General features: G+C 47.1%; 1 protein-coding gene across 9 annotated transcripts in view; it reads right to left on the minus strand.

Annotated features, from left to right (window-relative positions):
* IGSF23 (immunoglobulin superfamily member 23) overlaps positions 1-16,384 on the minus strand; it is a 75,352-nt gene that overhangs the window by 29,044 nt on the left and 29,924 nt on the right. Inside the window, exon 2 of one of the 9 annotated variants that reach the window (XM_012446565.2) lies at positions 5,539-5,699. The exons of the other annotated variants lie outside the window; for them this stretch is intronic. The gene's annotated coding sequence lies outside the window, so the exon portion shown is untranslated. The remainder of the gene's footprint in view (positions 1-5,538; positions 5,700-16,384) is intronic. 9 annotated transcript variants of the gene reach the window in all.

Genomic DNA, 16,384 nt, shown 5'->3' on the forward strand with positions numbered 1-16,384 from the left:
TAACTTCACACTTTATATCAATTAGCTCTTTTATCCTTTCAACAACACTATGAGTCAAGCGCTGCCATTCTCCTACTGCAGAGGAGGAAACTGAGGCACAGAGAGGTTAAGTGACTTACCCAGGCCACACAGCTGCTGAATAGCTGGGCAGACCCAGGTATCAAGCTCCAGAGCCTGTGGTCTCAAGTGCAGCAACCTTTTAAAGTCATTTGGGTCTCCTAACCTCCCTAGCTGGTAAATCGCTTCCATTTTTTCACATGAGGAAACAGATTCCTGGAGGTGAAATAAACTGTCCAAGGTCACATGCAAGTAAGCGGCAGAACCAGGATTTGGAGTTAGGGATTTGGACCTGGGCTTCTGAGTCTGGCTCTGTGATAGGTGAAGAGAGGTCAGTGCTGGGTGAGAGTATGGGGCTGTGGGGAAGAACATTCTAGGTTGAAGGAAAAGACAGGTTGAACTTGTCCTTCCATCTTGGAACCACTTCGAATCCATGTATCCAACTTCGAGCAGACCCTGAGCAGTTTCTGGGAATCCATTTATTTCTCCTTGGTCAGTTCCTGGTTCCACTTTTCTCAGCAGCCATTCCAGCCTTTACTGCCATATACAAAGCCTAGATTACTCTCATAATTATTCCCGAGAACCAGCTCAGTTTTCTCTGGTTAAATTTCACTCACTGGGTCTAAACACATTTTATTTCCTGCCCCCACCCGTGAACTTGTGAGCCAGCCTCACTTCCTTCCTCCCATCCTCAGACAATGAATTTACTGACGTTCAAGGTCAAGACCTGTTCTCCTGGCTCCTTGAGTCCCTGTACCATCAGTCATCATTTCTCCTGCCCTGTGTGGGGGAGTCACATATTTTTCACATCTCTATGAGAAGGATGTGACATCGAACTGAACTGGGTCTGAATCAGTCTTTAACCTGAATCAGTCTTTCAGGTTAAATTTGGAGTGGCCTGGCCGGGGAGGGAGTCCATTCATATGGTTTACGTGTGTGGCAGGGGGCAGCTTTGAATTGTATTTATGGTTTACAAGCGCAGCATCACAGGTATAGCAGAGAACAAGATGGAAGAGCACAGACTCATGATAACTTCACAAAGCAGAGCTGCATACCAGCTAGGACTGTTACAGGAGAGAGAAAGGCATTTCTATGGAATTTAAGCCATTGTTATTTTTATTATTTATTTATTTTGGAGATGGAGTTTCACTCTTGTTGCCCAGGCTGGAGTGCAATAGCACTATCTCGGCTCACTGCAACCTCTGCCTCCTGGGTTCAAGCGATTCTCCTGCCTCAGCCCGCCGAGTAGCTGGGATTACAGACATGCGCCACCACTTCCGGCTAATTTTGTATTTTTTAGTAGAGATGGGGTTTCTCCATGTTGGTCAGGCTGGTCTTGAACTCCCGACCTCGAGTAATCTGCCCACCTCGGCCTCTCAAAATGCTGGGATTACAGGCAAGAGTCACCACGCCCGTCCCCATTGTTATTTTTAATCTATCACCAGCATCTAAATTTATATCCTAAATTGTTTAGATTACAGGTGACAGGAGGCAAGGGAGGTCATGACAAACCCACTGGGCTACACAGCTTGGTTACATTCCCTGATATTGCATATTGCTTAGGAAATACTGATGACGTGCTGATTCGTCTCTCTCTTAATTGGTTCTGACTTCAGGCCAGACTAAGGATGTCATTTGTTGATGAGAAAAGCTAAGCTCTGTAAAATATTTCAAGATATTTATTCTTAGCCAAATGTGAGGATGATGACCTGTGACACAGCCTCAGGAAATCCTGAGAATGTGTGCCCAAGGTGGTTGGATTACAGCTTGATTTTGTACATTTTAGGGGACGGAAGTTACAGGCAGACATCAATCTGCACACGTAAGGTGTACACTGGTTCAGCCCGGAAAGGTGGGGCAACTTGGAATGGGGCAGAGGAGTTACAGGTCGTAACTGGATTCAAAGGTTTTCTGATTGGTAATTCGTTGAAAGAATTAAGTTATTATCTCAAGACGTGGAATCAATAGAAAGGAGTGTCTGGGATAAGTCGCTGTGGAGACTAAGGTTCTTATTGCGTAGATGAAGTCTCATGGGTAGCCACCCTTCGAGGCAGTGGATGGCAAATGTTTCCTACTCAGACTTTAAAACGTACTAGACTCTCAGCTAATCTCTTCAGGATCCGAAAAAGATCCAGAAACGGAAGGGGAACCTCTACAGAATGTAAATTTCACCCACAAGAGACAGCTTTGGAGGACTATTTCAAAATATGTCAAAAAATTTATTTTGGGATAAAATACTTTGGTTTCCTTCAGAGCCTGCTGTTATGTGATGCTATACTCTGGTTGAAATTTGGCATCTCAATACTACAGTCTGTTTTGTCTTTTTTTTTTTTTTTTTTTTAAGATGGGGTCTCACTCTGTCGCCCAGGCTGGAGTGCCGTGGTGCTATGTAGGCTCACTGCAACCTCCATCTCCCAGGTTCAAGTGATTCTTCTGCCTCAGCCTCCCAAGTAACTGGGACAACAGGTGTCTGCCACCATGCCTGGCTAATTTCTTTTTTTCATTTCTTTTTTCTATAAAATGTATATAGCTACACAATTTTTTTTAAAAAAAAATATTTTTAGTAGAGTCGGGGTTTCACCATATTGGTCTCAAACTCCTGACCTCGTGATCCGCCTGCCTCGGCCTCCCAAAGTTCTGGGATTACAGCATGAGCCACCGTGCCCGGCCCTGTTTTGTCATTCTTAAGGTCTCTGTTTAAATGTTGCCGCGCAGTCGTGCCTGAATTCCAAAGGGAAGAGGTATAAGGAGACACAGCTGACCCCAATCACGGCCTGAATTAGTTTTTCAGGTTTCTTTGGAATCCTCTTGGCTGAGAGGAGGGGTCCAACCAGTTGGTTTTGGGGCTTAGAATTTTCTTTTTGGTTTACACATTCATTGGGATCTGATGCCTCCACCTAGTGGAGAGTTAGGTGCACAGAAACCAGAAGTTTTATTTCGACTATCGTCTGAAAAGCAGGCCCTACCTTCACAGGGGAAAGACGAGCTGCAGGGTTCCCATGGACACAGAACGCCAAGGAGAAACTGTCCTGGGGGTTTTCTGTTGAGGACTGGCTTGCTCAGCATGCGTGCGTTCTTCCTTCTGGTGGCTTTCCTATACTGCAGAGACTGGCAAGCTGAAAATGATACTTCCTCACTGCCTGTGAATCTAGGTTTCTGCCAATCTGACGTATTTGTGTGCGATTAGGAAAGTGGAAGTGATGCTTATGATGTTTGAAAAGTGGAGCTTGTGGTTATGACGTTTTTGCCACTTTATCTGGCAAACACTGTTGTGGAGAGATTTTTTATTTTTTTTTAAGAGTCTCACTCTGTTGCCCAGGCTGGAGTGTAGTGGCACAATCTTGGCTCACCGCAACCTCTGCCTCCCGAGTTCAAACAATTCTCCTGCCTCAGCCTCCTGAGTAGCTGGGATTACAGGCACCCACCACCATGCCCAGTTAATTTTATGTATTTTTAGTAGAGATGGGGTTTTGCCATTTTGGCCAGGCTGGTCTCGAGCTCCTGACCTCAGGTGATCTGCCTGCCTTGGCCTCCCAAAGTGTTGGAATTACAGGCGTGAGCCATCACACCTGGCTTAGATTGTTTTTGTTTTAGATGGAGTCTTGCTGTGTCGCCCAGGCTGGAATGCAATGATGTGATCTTGGCTCATTGTAACCTTTGCCTCCCAGGTTCAAGCATTTTTCCTGTCTTAGCCTCCTGAGTAGCTGGGATTACAGGCAACTGCCACCACGCCCAGTTAATTTTATATATTTTTAATAGAGATGGGGTTTGCCATTTTGGCCAGGCTGGTTTCAAATTCCTGACCTCAGGTGATCTGCCTGCCTTGGCCTCCCAAAGTGTTGGAATTACAGGCGTGAGCCATCACACCTGGCTTAGATTGTTTTTGTTTTAGATGGAGTCTTGCTGTGTCGCCCAGGCTGGAATGCAATGATGCGATCTTGGCTCATTGCAACCTCTGCCTCCCAGGTTCAAGTGATTCTCCTGTTTTAGCCTCCTGAGTAGCTGGGATTATAGGCACCTGCCACCACGCCTGGCTAATTTTTTATATTTTTAGTAGAGATGGGGTTTTGCCATTTTGGCCAGTCTGGTGTGGAACTCCTGACCTCAGGTGATCTGCCTGCCTTGGCCTCCCAGGTGTAAGCCACCTTGCCTGGTTTAGAGTTTGTTTTTGAGATTCCACTGAAGCAGTGTCATTGTCTGGAGTAAATATCTGAGATTCGTTGTCTCACAGCTACAGAAACGTAGGACGTGGACCACCAGAGTGAGATTAAGAGTGGAAGTTTAATAGGTGAAAGAAAGAGAAGAGCTCTCTGTGCAGAGAGGGGGTCCTGGAGAAAATGGGTTGCCACTTCCGCAGTGAAATGCAGAAGGTTTTATAGATGAGCTTGAGGAGGCAGTGTCTGATTTACATAGGCCACGGAAGATCGGTCGGACCAGGTGTGGCATTTGCATAGCACGTGATAAACTGGTTAGGACTAAGTGTGCTGTTTGTGTAGCGTCCAAAGAAGCTTGCTGCCCCATCCAGCTTTATTATGCAGATGGGTTTTCTACCTGGCCAGTGCCATGTTGCCTGCTTTTTTACTGCACACGTGGTAACAAAGAAAAGGGAAGATGAAGCCTCCATGTTGAACATACCCGGTTTCCAGGTAGCCCTTTTCTGTTGGCACAGCTGCCGGCATTCACCCTTGCAAGCTTCCAGCTAGCTTGCTTATCTATGTCTGCAGCCCAATTTTTCAGACTGCTCTTTGTTTAGAAAAGAAATTATTTTAGGGTTGCTTTTTGTTAAAAGAGAAATTCCACCAAGTGTATCACCACCAGTGACTAGCTTCGTGCGTCTTGAGAGGCTCTTGCCTGTGTGAACTCAGCGGGCACTGCATAGGTCTGGAGCCGACAACTCCAGTAGCAGCAACAGCAGCAGCTTTTTTATTCCCCACTGCCTGTGATGGTGAAGACAACAGCTCCTCTGATGGGTCAGTTTTGCAGCTTCAAGTCATCGTGGGGGTCTAATGGAGTCAGAGTCCTTTCTCTTTTCCATCAGAGGACACCCAGATGTCTTTCCCAGGGATGGATCTGTCTCCTTTGCCTTCTCAGAAATTGAATTAGGCCAGGTGCAGGGGCTCACACCTGTAATCCCAGTACTTTGGGAGGCCAAAGTGGGAGGACTGCTTGAGGCCAGGAGTTCCTGACCAGCCTGGGCAACATAGTGAGACTTTATCTGTTAAAAAAAAAAAAAGTTAGCTGGGCATGGTGTGTGCCTGTAGTTCCAGCTGCTCAGGAGGCTGAGGTGGGAGGATTGCTTGAGCCCGAGTTGAAGGCTACAGTGAATTACGATCCTGCCACTGCACTCCTATCCCAGCCAGTCCCAGGAGACAGAGTGGGACCCTGTCTTTAAAAAAAAAAAAAAAGAATTTGAATTAATTCAATCTTCAGTCAAATCAGATGCAAAAGAATGTCATAATACCCAACCTGCCCCTGAAATACCTTAGGAAACGCAAATGCAATAGCATTCCAAATGAAAGTGTTGGAAACGGGATTATAACGTCGGGAAGAATCCACTCCGCGACAATGGATGACTCAGCAAGGCTAGTTCACTTCCTGCAGGAAGGGTGCACCTCACCGGCAGTCTTGCCACGAGAGCACACCTGAACAAGGGAGACAGAGACATTTATAGCTTTCCTAACCTGACGCAATCGTCCTACTACTGTGTTCAGTTTCCATTGGTTGGAATGGGACCTCACATTCTATGCTTGGCCCAACTGGCTAAAAAACTTGGAAATTTCCTGATAAGGAGGAAGGAAAGGAAGCTAGTCAGGAGAAGGTCCGGAGGGTTTCTAAATAAGGAATGGCATGCACCAGGATTTGGAGCCTGCCCAGTTCTGTTCAGACATGCCAGAGCAAGTCAAGGTAGCTGATTTAGAGAACATATATACATGGGTATATATATATATATTTTTTTTGAGATGGAATTTCGCTCTTGTTACCCAGGCTGGAGTGCAATGGCGTGATCTCGGCTCACCGCAACCTCCGCCTCCTGGGTCCAGGCAATTCTCCTGCCTCAGCCTCCTGAGTAACTGGGATTACAGGCACGCACCACCATACCCAGCTAATTTTTGTATTTTTAGTAGAGACGGGGTTTCACCATGTTGACCAGGATGGTCTCGATCTCTTGACCTCATGATCCACCCGCCTCGGCCTCCCAAAGTGCTGGGATTACAGGCGTGAGCCACCGCACCCGGCCCGGGTATATGTTTATGCTAATAGTGGATAATGGCCATAGAGCAAGAGATCAGAACTCCTTATAATGTAGTCTAAGATATAAACTTTGAAGAAGAACTTTCCCATCTCTCACAGAAAGCAATTTTCTCATCTTGCTGTTTTCAGCCACCGTCCATAAATGAGCAGGAAGGAAAATATTCATTTAAATGAGACAAGACTGTTACATTACCTATCTGTTTTAATACAAATATCTAGCCGAGTCCTGGGTGGTCTTTTTAGCTCCACGACGGTGGGGGGAAGGGAGAATGGCCAATGAAAACTCATAATTCTTTGTACTTCTCAGGAAAAAGGAGTGTCATTACCAGGTTTCACCATCTTGGCCAGGCTGGTCTCGAACTCCTGACCTTGTAATCTGCCCACCTCGGCCTCCCAAAGTGTTTGGATTACAGGCGTGAGCCACCGCGCCCGGCCGACAACTGCGGTCTTTAAGTTTTACTTGGGTTTCCTCTGTGTCTTGGTGTCCATCCCACATTTACAAACTTTTTCAGGGACATTCCTCCTTGTCTCCTGTGCTCTTATTCCTCATCCCATCCTATGCTTAACTGAGCCTGGGGTATGTTTATAGATGATTAAACCAGCCCCCTAGACATCACTTTGGATGCTTTTGGCCATAAAAAATGGATAACTCAACTCAAAGTGGTTTAAAATACTGACATGTATTACCCTATGTAGCAGGGATTCCAATGACAGGGTAGTTCCTGGGTTGGTTGATATGGTGGCTCAGTAATAACACCAAAGGTCCAGGTTCTTCATCTTCCCACCCAGCCTTGGCAGGTTGTCCTCTCATGGTGACTTCCCTCCCAATCCAAGATGGTGGCCAGCCACATCCAGAGACACAAAAGGGGAATTGTTGCTCCTAGTTCTCTTCAAGATCCAATAAAAATCTCTCCCGGTTGGGCGCAGTGGCTCACACCTGTAATCTCAGCACTTTGGGAGGCCATGGTGGGTGGATCATGAGGTGAGGAGTTCAAGACCAGCCTGGCCAAGATGGTGAAACCCCATCTCTGCTAAAATACAAAAATTAGTAGGGCGTGGTGGCGCTCGCCTGTAATCCCAGCTATTCCGGAGGCTGAGGCAGAGAATTGCTTGAACCCAGGGGGTGAAGTTTGCAGTGAGCTGAGATTGTGCCACTGCACTCCAGCCTGGGCAAAGAATCCAGACTCCATCTCAAACAAACAAACAAACAAACAAAAAATCTCTCCCATCAGCCCCAGCAGACTTCTCACTCGGCATTGGCCAGAACCAGGTCCCATGCCCATTCTTCTTCCCCTTTTATCCAGCCATCCAAAGAATACCCAAAGCCCCCAGTTATCACTCATCTAGAGAGCTGGTTAGGACCCTAACAGGGATGCCTGAAAGAAGTTTTGATAGTTCAGGATGTGCTACCCGGGCCAGGTTGCCCTCTGCTCTTCTCCTAGACTGTTCTCCATTTGCCACCAAATTCTTCCTGTTGCTCATCTATGACCCTGTCATTTGGGCTGTAACAAGAGTAATCTATCTTGTGTGAATGATATATAGAAGCTATTATTACTGTTCCACCTTAGCCTGCTCCACCTTGCCCTGCCCTTCTCTAGAAGTGGATACAGCGGGGAATACCCCCACTCAATCTAGTTCTCACATGCCCTTCTCATCCCAGGTGGCTGTGGATCAGAATCAGGGCCACTGCCTTGCCCACATTGGTAGGAGCCATTTATTGTGCTCTGTGTGAATGGCGTCCCCTGGCGGTGGAGGTGTGTACTTTGGGTGAGGACAATGGTGGGATGAGGACTTGTCTAGAAGGGGGTGCAAGACTGGACCTTTCATCTCTGGGTTGGGGAAGTGAAGAAGATTGGAACCCGCCCCATTTACAGTTCCTGAACATCACCAGGTAAATACTCTCTGTGGCTGCCGCGTGGGAAGAGTGGATTATTGATTCACTGTGGATTATTGATTCACATTGGCTCCCAGCTGGGCAGGGCAGGGCAGGGACTTTGTCTTATCAAGAGTTTCTTTTGGCTGGGCTCCAAGAGGAGCTCAATGGCTGCTTTGCCTTGTGCCTGTTTCCCAGGTCACCATCTGCCCTAGGTGAGTGACATCCACTGGCACACTGTGGATAGGTTTTGGTGGAATCAGTTCTCCAAATGACTGTCAGGTAACTTTTCAGTTTAGAGAACCTCAGGGGCTGAACGTTTAGGATGCCCACCATCTCTAGACAAGGAATAAGGTTTTGGAAAATATGCTTCTCATGTCCACATCCTCTTCCTTGGTAATACATACCTTGATTGATTTTTTTTTTTTTTTTTTTTTGAGACAGTTTCACTCTTGTTGCCCAGGCTGGAGTGCAGTGGTGCGATCTCGGCTCACTGCAACCTCCGCCTCCCAGGTTCAAGCAATTCTCTTGACCCAGCTTCCCAAGTAGCTGGGATAACAGGCGCCCACCATCACACCCAGCTAAGTTTTGTACTTTTAGTAGAGACGGGGTTTCTCCATGTTGGTCAGGCTGATCTCGAACTCCCAACCTCAGGTGATCCACCCCCCTCAGCCTCTCAAAGTTCTGGGATTACAGGCGTGAGCCACCGTGCCTGGCCCATACCTTGAGTTTTAAATGGATGCATGGGAGTCCAGCCAAAAATATTATTTTCTCTCATTCCCTGAAGCTAAGTGTGGCCATGTCCTGACTTTTGGCCAATAGTTACAAGTAGAAGTGTTGTATGAGACTACCAGGAGCTGGCCTTAAAGATAGCTTTTGCTCCTAACCCTTCACTGCTGACCAGAATGTGGATATGATGGCTGGAGCTCCAGCAGCCATCTTGGACCACAAGTTATATACTGAAGATGACAGAGCAATACTCATAGAAGGAGGCTGCATCCCCAGGATTATGAAACTGCCACAATCTCCCCCTTACACATTTTGTCAAGACTAGGTCCAGCTGCAAGTAACAGAAAACCCCAAAATCAAATGGCCTCAACAAGATGGAAGTTTCTCTTTGACATAAATGGAGTCTGGAGGTAGAGACTTTGGGATGCTTCTCCAGATTTCTGGCATTAGGCCTCCATTCCCACATCAGAGCAATCAGAGCAATTAGCTACACCTGAATATGGCAGCGGCCACGGTCAGATGGGGACCCACCACACTCTATTGCTCTCAAGGCAGGCGGCAGTTATCCACTAGATTGTGCGAACTTTCTCTCAGCAGGATATCTTTGTCTCCAGCAACAGTGGGAAAGTCAAAGTGAAGCAGGCTCCCAACTGCTTCATCCATTTATACGACCTACGTGGCCTCAGGGGCATCCGAGTTTGAGATCTCTGGACAAGCCCAGGGAGGGGGCGGCAGGGTAACTCCACACATATCCCTTGCATAGCTGATGAGGCAGGGCTGAGGGCAGCAGCCAGCCTTCCCAAGCCTGAGCCAACTGGCTCTTGAGAAGTTCCCAAACTCGCGGAACCTGGAAGGGCTAGTAGGCAGGCACAGGCTCTGCTGGCGTGAGGTTGCGGGAGGAAGCCAGACCCAGGGAGTGTGGGGCCAGCGCGCCCTCTAGTGCACATCAGGGAGCTCTGCAGCCACGGTGAAGATGCTGAACTTGATTCCTAGAAGTCTACCATCCAGACCCCCCCCAAACAGGCTCCCCTCCCAGTCCCTTGGCTTCCAGCTACTTCTTGCACTCCGAGGAGCTGAGCAATGTTCCAACTCTACCCTTGAACTCCAAAATCAATTCAATCTGCAGCCAGAATGATCATTTCAGAATATGAGGCACAGGGTGTTAATCTTTAACTCAAAATTCTTCAGTAGTTCTGACTCCCTCAGAATACAATTAAAAGTCCTTACGGGCAGGCACAGTGGCTCATGCCTGTAATCTCAGCACTTTGGGAAGCCGAGGCAGGAGGGTCACTTGAGCCAGGAGTTTAAGACCAGCCCGGCCAACGTGGCAACACCCCAGCTCTACAAAAAAATACAAAAATTAACTGGGCATGGTGGCACATGCCTGTGGTCCCAGCTACTCGGGAGGCTGACGTACAAGAATCACCTTGTAGATAAATGTTCTGTTCTTATTTTACTTTTCAGACTTCTGAAATATTCCATCAAATGGATTCACCCTAGTATATTTCATGAGTACCTTACTTAAGTTTTGTGATGGTTAATTTTATATGTCAACTTGGGTAGCCATGGTGCCCAGATATTTGGTCAAAGAACAGTCTAGATGTCATGGTAAAAGTATTTTTTTTTTTTTCAGATGAAATTAACATTTAAATCAGTAGACATTGAGTAAAGTAGATTAGATTACCCTCCATAATGTGGTGGCCCTCAACCCGGGAGGCAGAGGTTGCAGTGAACCATGGTCATGCTGGTGCACTCCAGCCTGGGTGACGGAGCGAGATTCTGTCGCCAAAAAAAAAAAAAAAAAAAAAAAAGTAGCCCTTATAATCATCTACAAGATCCTACATGATGTTCCCAACCAGAGCTAATACTGCCCCCTAGCGGCTATTTGGCAATGTGTGGGAAGGTTCTCTGGTCTCAATGCCTGGAGGGAGCTGCTGCAGGGAGCTTGTTGCAGGGAGAGCAAGTGGTGCTGAACTCCTTGCAACGCACAGGACGGATCCACAGCATGAAAAACTGTCTTGCCAAAAATGCTAATGCCAGTTGTAACTTATCTGTCTCTCCTACCTCTCAGATTTTATTTCTTACCTCTTTCATTTTCACTTACTCAACTCCAACCACACTGATTTCCCTCCTTTTCCCTCCAAAACAATGATCTCTCTCCTGCCCCAGGGCCTTTGCACGTGCTCTTCCCACTCTCACAGTTTAACTCCGATGAGTGAGTCTCTGGCAGTGGCTGAGTCTAGCGTGCAATGCTGCTAAGTGCCCTCTGTGATAGTGCTCTTTGCTTCCTTTCCTCCCTTAGCCTTCTTCCTGAACCTCTGCAGGAAGCAGGTGTCTGCTCAGCTGACGATCACATCCGACCCTCCCCGGGCTATCGAGGGGGGCAACGTCACCCTGTCTGTCCAGGGGATCCCTCAGAATCTCATCTCCTACAATTGGCTCCAAGGAGCAACCACCAGCCAGGTTACCCGGATCCTCAATTTTAACTTCTTCAGCCATGGCTACACCCCAGGACCAGCCCACGCTGGCAGGGAAACAGGCAGTGCTGATGGTTCCCTGACCATTATTGATGCGCGTGCACTGGACGACGGCATCTACACCCTGCATCTCATCTCTTCTGGTGAAAACAGTTCCCATCGTGCTATGCTACTTGTCTCTGGTACCCTTGGGAAGCAGGGGGAGGCTCTCTGGTAGCACAATAAACAGTAACATTTAGAAAGTGCTTTCTGTGTACTAAGTATTGTGTATCCTTTGCAGATAGAGTGTCATGGGCTCTTCACTACAACTTTTAGATAAGACTCAGGAGCAGGGGAGCTAAGGCTCAGGGAGCCTAACAACATGGCCAGTGGCACCCATGGAGCTGGGATTTGAACCCAGTCTCTGCTTAACCCTAAAGCCCATGTTCTTGAGTACTACATTAGAGTGTTACTACATTGAAGTATTTAAATATTACCACCCCACCCTGTTATTAAAGTAACAGTGCTCAAAGCATCCTTCTTCTGAGTAATTATTCTGTATCCTTCCCTGTACTAACCCTTTTACTTAATTATCACATAAAATCTGTGTATAATATATACAATACACAAAGAGTTTCCACAAATCAATAAGAAAAAAATACTTCAATAGAAAAAACAGGAGAAAGATTTGGATAATCAGTTTGCAGAGGAAGAAATAGAAATGGTCAATAATGATATAAAAAGATGTTCAACCTCACTAATAATAAAGGCAATCCCTTACTCATAAGCCTCTTAAAACTTCTCAAGTGTGATTCTAATCAATGTTGCCAAAGGCGTGGGAAGTGAGCGCTCCTAAGTGGTTGATGGGAGTGTAGGGGCAAAGCATTTTCTGAGGGCTACTTGGTCTTTTCTATAATAACATTTTGAAACATTTTATTTGGAAATAATTTCAAATTTACAAAAAGTTGCAAAAAATGAAGAGTACAAAGAACACCCATATGCCCTTGATTCAGATTCACCTATTGTTAATACTTATTCTCATTTAATCATTTGTGCTCTCTCCCCCCTCCCTCCTTCCCTCCCTCCATTTGAGAGTAAATTACAAACATCACGGCTCTTTACCTCTAAATGTATCAGTGTGTGTTTCCTAAGAACAGAGATATTCTCTTACATACCCACAATGATCACCGTCATAAATGTCCAGGGATACAATACTTTTATGTAATCTATCATCCATATTCCAACTTTGTCAATTGGCACAGTAAAGTCCTTTATAGCCTATTCCCCCATCCAATTCAGGATCCAGTCTCTAGTCAGATACTGCATTTTGTGTCCTGTCTCTTTACTCACTTTTAATTTGATACTTTCCCACAGTTTTTCTTTTTTTCAATGACTCTTTTTTTAAAAAAATTTAGAGATAGGGTCTTGGTCTGTTAGCTGGGCAGGAGTGCAGTGGTGTGATCATAGCACATTGCAGCCTCCAACTCCTGAGCTTCAGAGATCCTCCTGCCTCAGTCTCCTGAGTAGCTGGGACCACAGGCATGCACCACCACACCCATCTAATTTTGAAAAATTATTTTTTAATAATTTTTTTTTTAAGACAGAGTCTTGCTCTGTCGCCCAGGCTGGAGTGCAGTGGTGCTGTATTGACTCACTGCAACCCACACCTCCTGGGTTCAAGAGAGTCTCCTGCCTAAGCCTCCAAAGTAGCTGGGATTACAGATGCCCGCCACCATGCCCAGCTAATTTTTGTATTTTTAGTAGAGATAGGGTTTTGCCATGTTGCCCAGGCTGGTCTTAAACTCCTGGACTCCAGTAAGCCTCCAGCCTTAGCCTCCTGAGTTGCGGCGAGTACAGGCACACACCACCGTACCCAGCTAACTTTTTAATCTTGTGTAGAGATGGGGTCTCCCTATGTTGTCCAGGCTGGTCTTGAACTCCTGGGCTCAAGTGATTCTCCTGCCTCAGCCTCCCAAAGCACTGGGATTACAGGCATGAACCACTGTGCCTGGCCACATTTTCTAATTTTTTTAAATTTATTTTTAACATTTTTACATTTTTTAAAAAAGCATATTTGTTTATTTACTTTGAGGTGGGGTCTTGCTATGTTGCCCAGGCTGGTCTTAAACTCCTGGATTCGAGTGATCCACCTGCCTCAGCCTCCCAAAGTGTTGAGATTACAGGCTTCAGCCACCATGCCGGCAAGTTATTTTCCACGTATCTCGCTTACTGTCTCCCTCCTCCCCTCCCAGCACTGCAAAACATGTCGTTTCTATAAAGGCAGAGATCTCTTTTTGTTTCATTTGCTGACATTCCCTGAAACCTGATACAGTGCCTGGCACATAGTAGGGCCATATAAATCTCTGCTGAGTGAATGGACTTGGGAAGGCACAGTCACAGGGCGGCAGCCTGGGCTGGGAGGTCAGTCCCACCTGGGAAGACACAATTTTGAGCCAGTCTGCATGGCTGAGACTTGGTAGGCGAGAATGGGAAGTAAAGAGGACCTGGTTTATTTTCACCTGTTGGAAATAAATTGAAAGTTGTGGTACAGGGAGGGACCCAAAAAGTCCCCTTCTCTCCTTGCAGCAAAAGACGGAATCTGCCCTGGGGGCTTGGTAGGTGAGTTGGTGGGGATTTCAGGAGAGAAAAACCCTGCCTCTGCATGAAGGGGCAGATCTGGGAAGTCCACTCCAGCAGTAGCTCTGTCCTCTTGGGTGGGGAGGAGGGGAAGATGGGAGAGTGCCTCAGGGCAGAGGTGGTGGGGAGGGAACCTGGTTTAGGAGAAGGAGGGTGGTCACAAGGTTCAGACATTTCGGGAAGAACGGGGTAGGTGGCAGAGGCCTTGAATGCTGGGCTGGCCTGGGTCTCAGCACAGGGAGCCATAGAGTTTGAGGGTGTGGCAGGGTGATGTGGCCACAGGAGTTCATTGATCTTAGTGTACAGAAAGGTGGGGCTGGGGGCAATCCAAGGGCCCTTGGAAAGGGGAACACGGAGGTTGAGGGCCAGGACCAGAGACGCTCTGTGACTCTATCCAGGTCATCTCACTTCTGTGAGCTTCAGTGTTTTTAACTATACGATGGAATAATCATATTCCTTACCCTACTCTTTTTTTTTTCTATTTCCTTCCTTCCTTCCCTCTTCCTTCCCTTCCTCTCTCCCTCCCTCCCTTCTTTCTTCCTTCCTTTTCCTTTCTCTTCCTTTCCTTTCTTTCCCTTCCTTCCTTTCCTTCTTTTCTTTCCTTCTTTTTTTTTTTTCTTCTTTCTTTTTTTAGAGACAGGGTCTTGGTCCATCATCACCCAGGCCAGAGTGCAGTGGTGCGATCATGGCTCGCTGCAGCCTCAAACTCCTGGACTCAAGCAATCCTCCCACTTCAGCCTCCTGAGTCCTGCAACTACAGATACACACCATCAATGCCTGCTATTTTTTTCTTTTAATTTTTTTGTAGAGATGGGGGCCCAGGCTGGTCTCAAACTCCTGGGCTCAAGCAATTATCCCACCTTGGCCTCCCAAAGTGTTGGATTTATGGGCGTGAACCACTGCATCCAGCCTTGTCTGATGGTCTTGTGACCTGCTATGTCCCCAGCACCTAGAACAGGCACAGTAGGCACTCAGAAAATGAGTGTTGAGTGGCTCTTGGTCAGTTTGGGCTGCTGTAACAGACCACGGTGTGGGTGATTTATAAAGAACAGAAAGCTATTTCATGCAACTCTGGAGGCTGGAAGTCCTATATCACAGTGCTAGCATCGTCACGTTCTGGTGGGGGCTCCCTTCCTGGTGGCAGACTGCCGTCTTCTGGTTTCATTCCCCACGTGGTGGAAAGTGAACAAGAGAGATCTCGGAGATCCCTTTTATAAGGGCACTAATCCCATTGGGAGGGACTTGATTGCCTCCCAAAGTTTCCATCTCCTAAAACCATCACACGAAGGGTCAGGATTTCAACATCTGGAATGGCAGAGGCACAAACATTCAGTCCACAGCAGTGATGGAGCGAGTGAATGCATACCCGCTCCTAGGGCTGCAGTGAGATTACGATGTGGGGCAGTCACGACATCCAGCGGGAATTCCGCATCTGCCGATGGCTCACGCTGTGCCAAGTGTTGTTCTGAGCACTTTCCTGCACAGACTCTTTCAATCCTCACAACCGTCTTGTGCGGGGAGACTGATTTCTCCCAGTCTGCACATGAGGCACATAGAAGCATGCAAGGGTGATGACATTTTCCCAACGAACCACGGCTGGGATGTAAAGGACTGAGCTGCCAGCCCAGGCAGTCAGATAGCCTTGTGCTTGTGACCAGGGCTTGTGCTGCAAGCCAGGGTGACAGATGGCCTGGCACACTGAAGTCAGGTGCTCATAACCACAGAGCCTCTTAGGAGGCAAAAGCATCATCATCTATTTTACTTTATTTTACTTTATTTTATTTTATTTTATTTTAATTGAGATGGGGTCTCACTATGTTGTCCAGGCTGGTCTTGAACTCTTGGGCTCAAGTGATTCTCCCACTTAGCCTCCTAAAGTGCTGGGATTACAGGTGTGAGTCACCGTGCCTGGGCATCATCTCCATTTTAGAGCTGAGGAAAGTGGTCTCCAGAGAGGGGATCTGACCTGCTGAGGCCACCCAGTTAGCAAGTGGGGGAGTCAGGATTTGAACCCATGCAGTCTGGCTCCAGAGCCAGCTGCCTCAGCCTCATGCTTTATCAGGGCAGATACTTTGTGACTGCCTATAGCAGGAGTAAGACACAAGCAGGGCAGCAAGACGAGGCAGCTGGGTCATAATCTCTTTCTTGCAATGCCAAACTGCCCCTTATACCCTAAGTAACACTTCTAGAATTTTCTAGGACTCTTGTTGAATCACCCATCCTCCCTCACTGCCTCTATTCTAGAGCTACCTGACCTTCCTTCTGTGCCTCAAATTCAAAAACTTTAAACATGCTGCTCCCCCTGGCTCATCCCTATGCCCTTAGGTTTCAGCTACTATGTCCCCTCCTCCAGGAAGCCTTCCCTGACCCTGAGCCTGAG

Source organism: Aotus nancymaae, unplaced genomic scaffold (assembly GCF_030222135.1).
Source record: "Aotus nancymaae isolate 86718 unplaced genomic scaffold, 86718_ANA_hifiasm-v0.15.2.pri h1tg000028l, whole genome shotgun sequence".
Lineage (NCBI taxonomy): Eukaryota > Metazoa > Chordata > Mammalia > Primates > Aotidae > Aotus > Aotus nancymaae.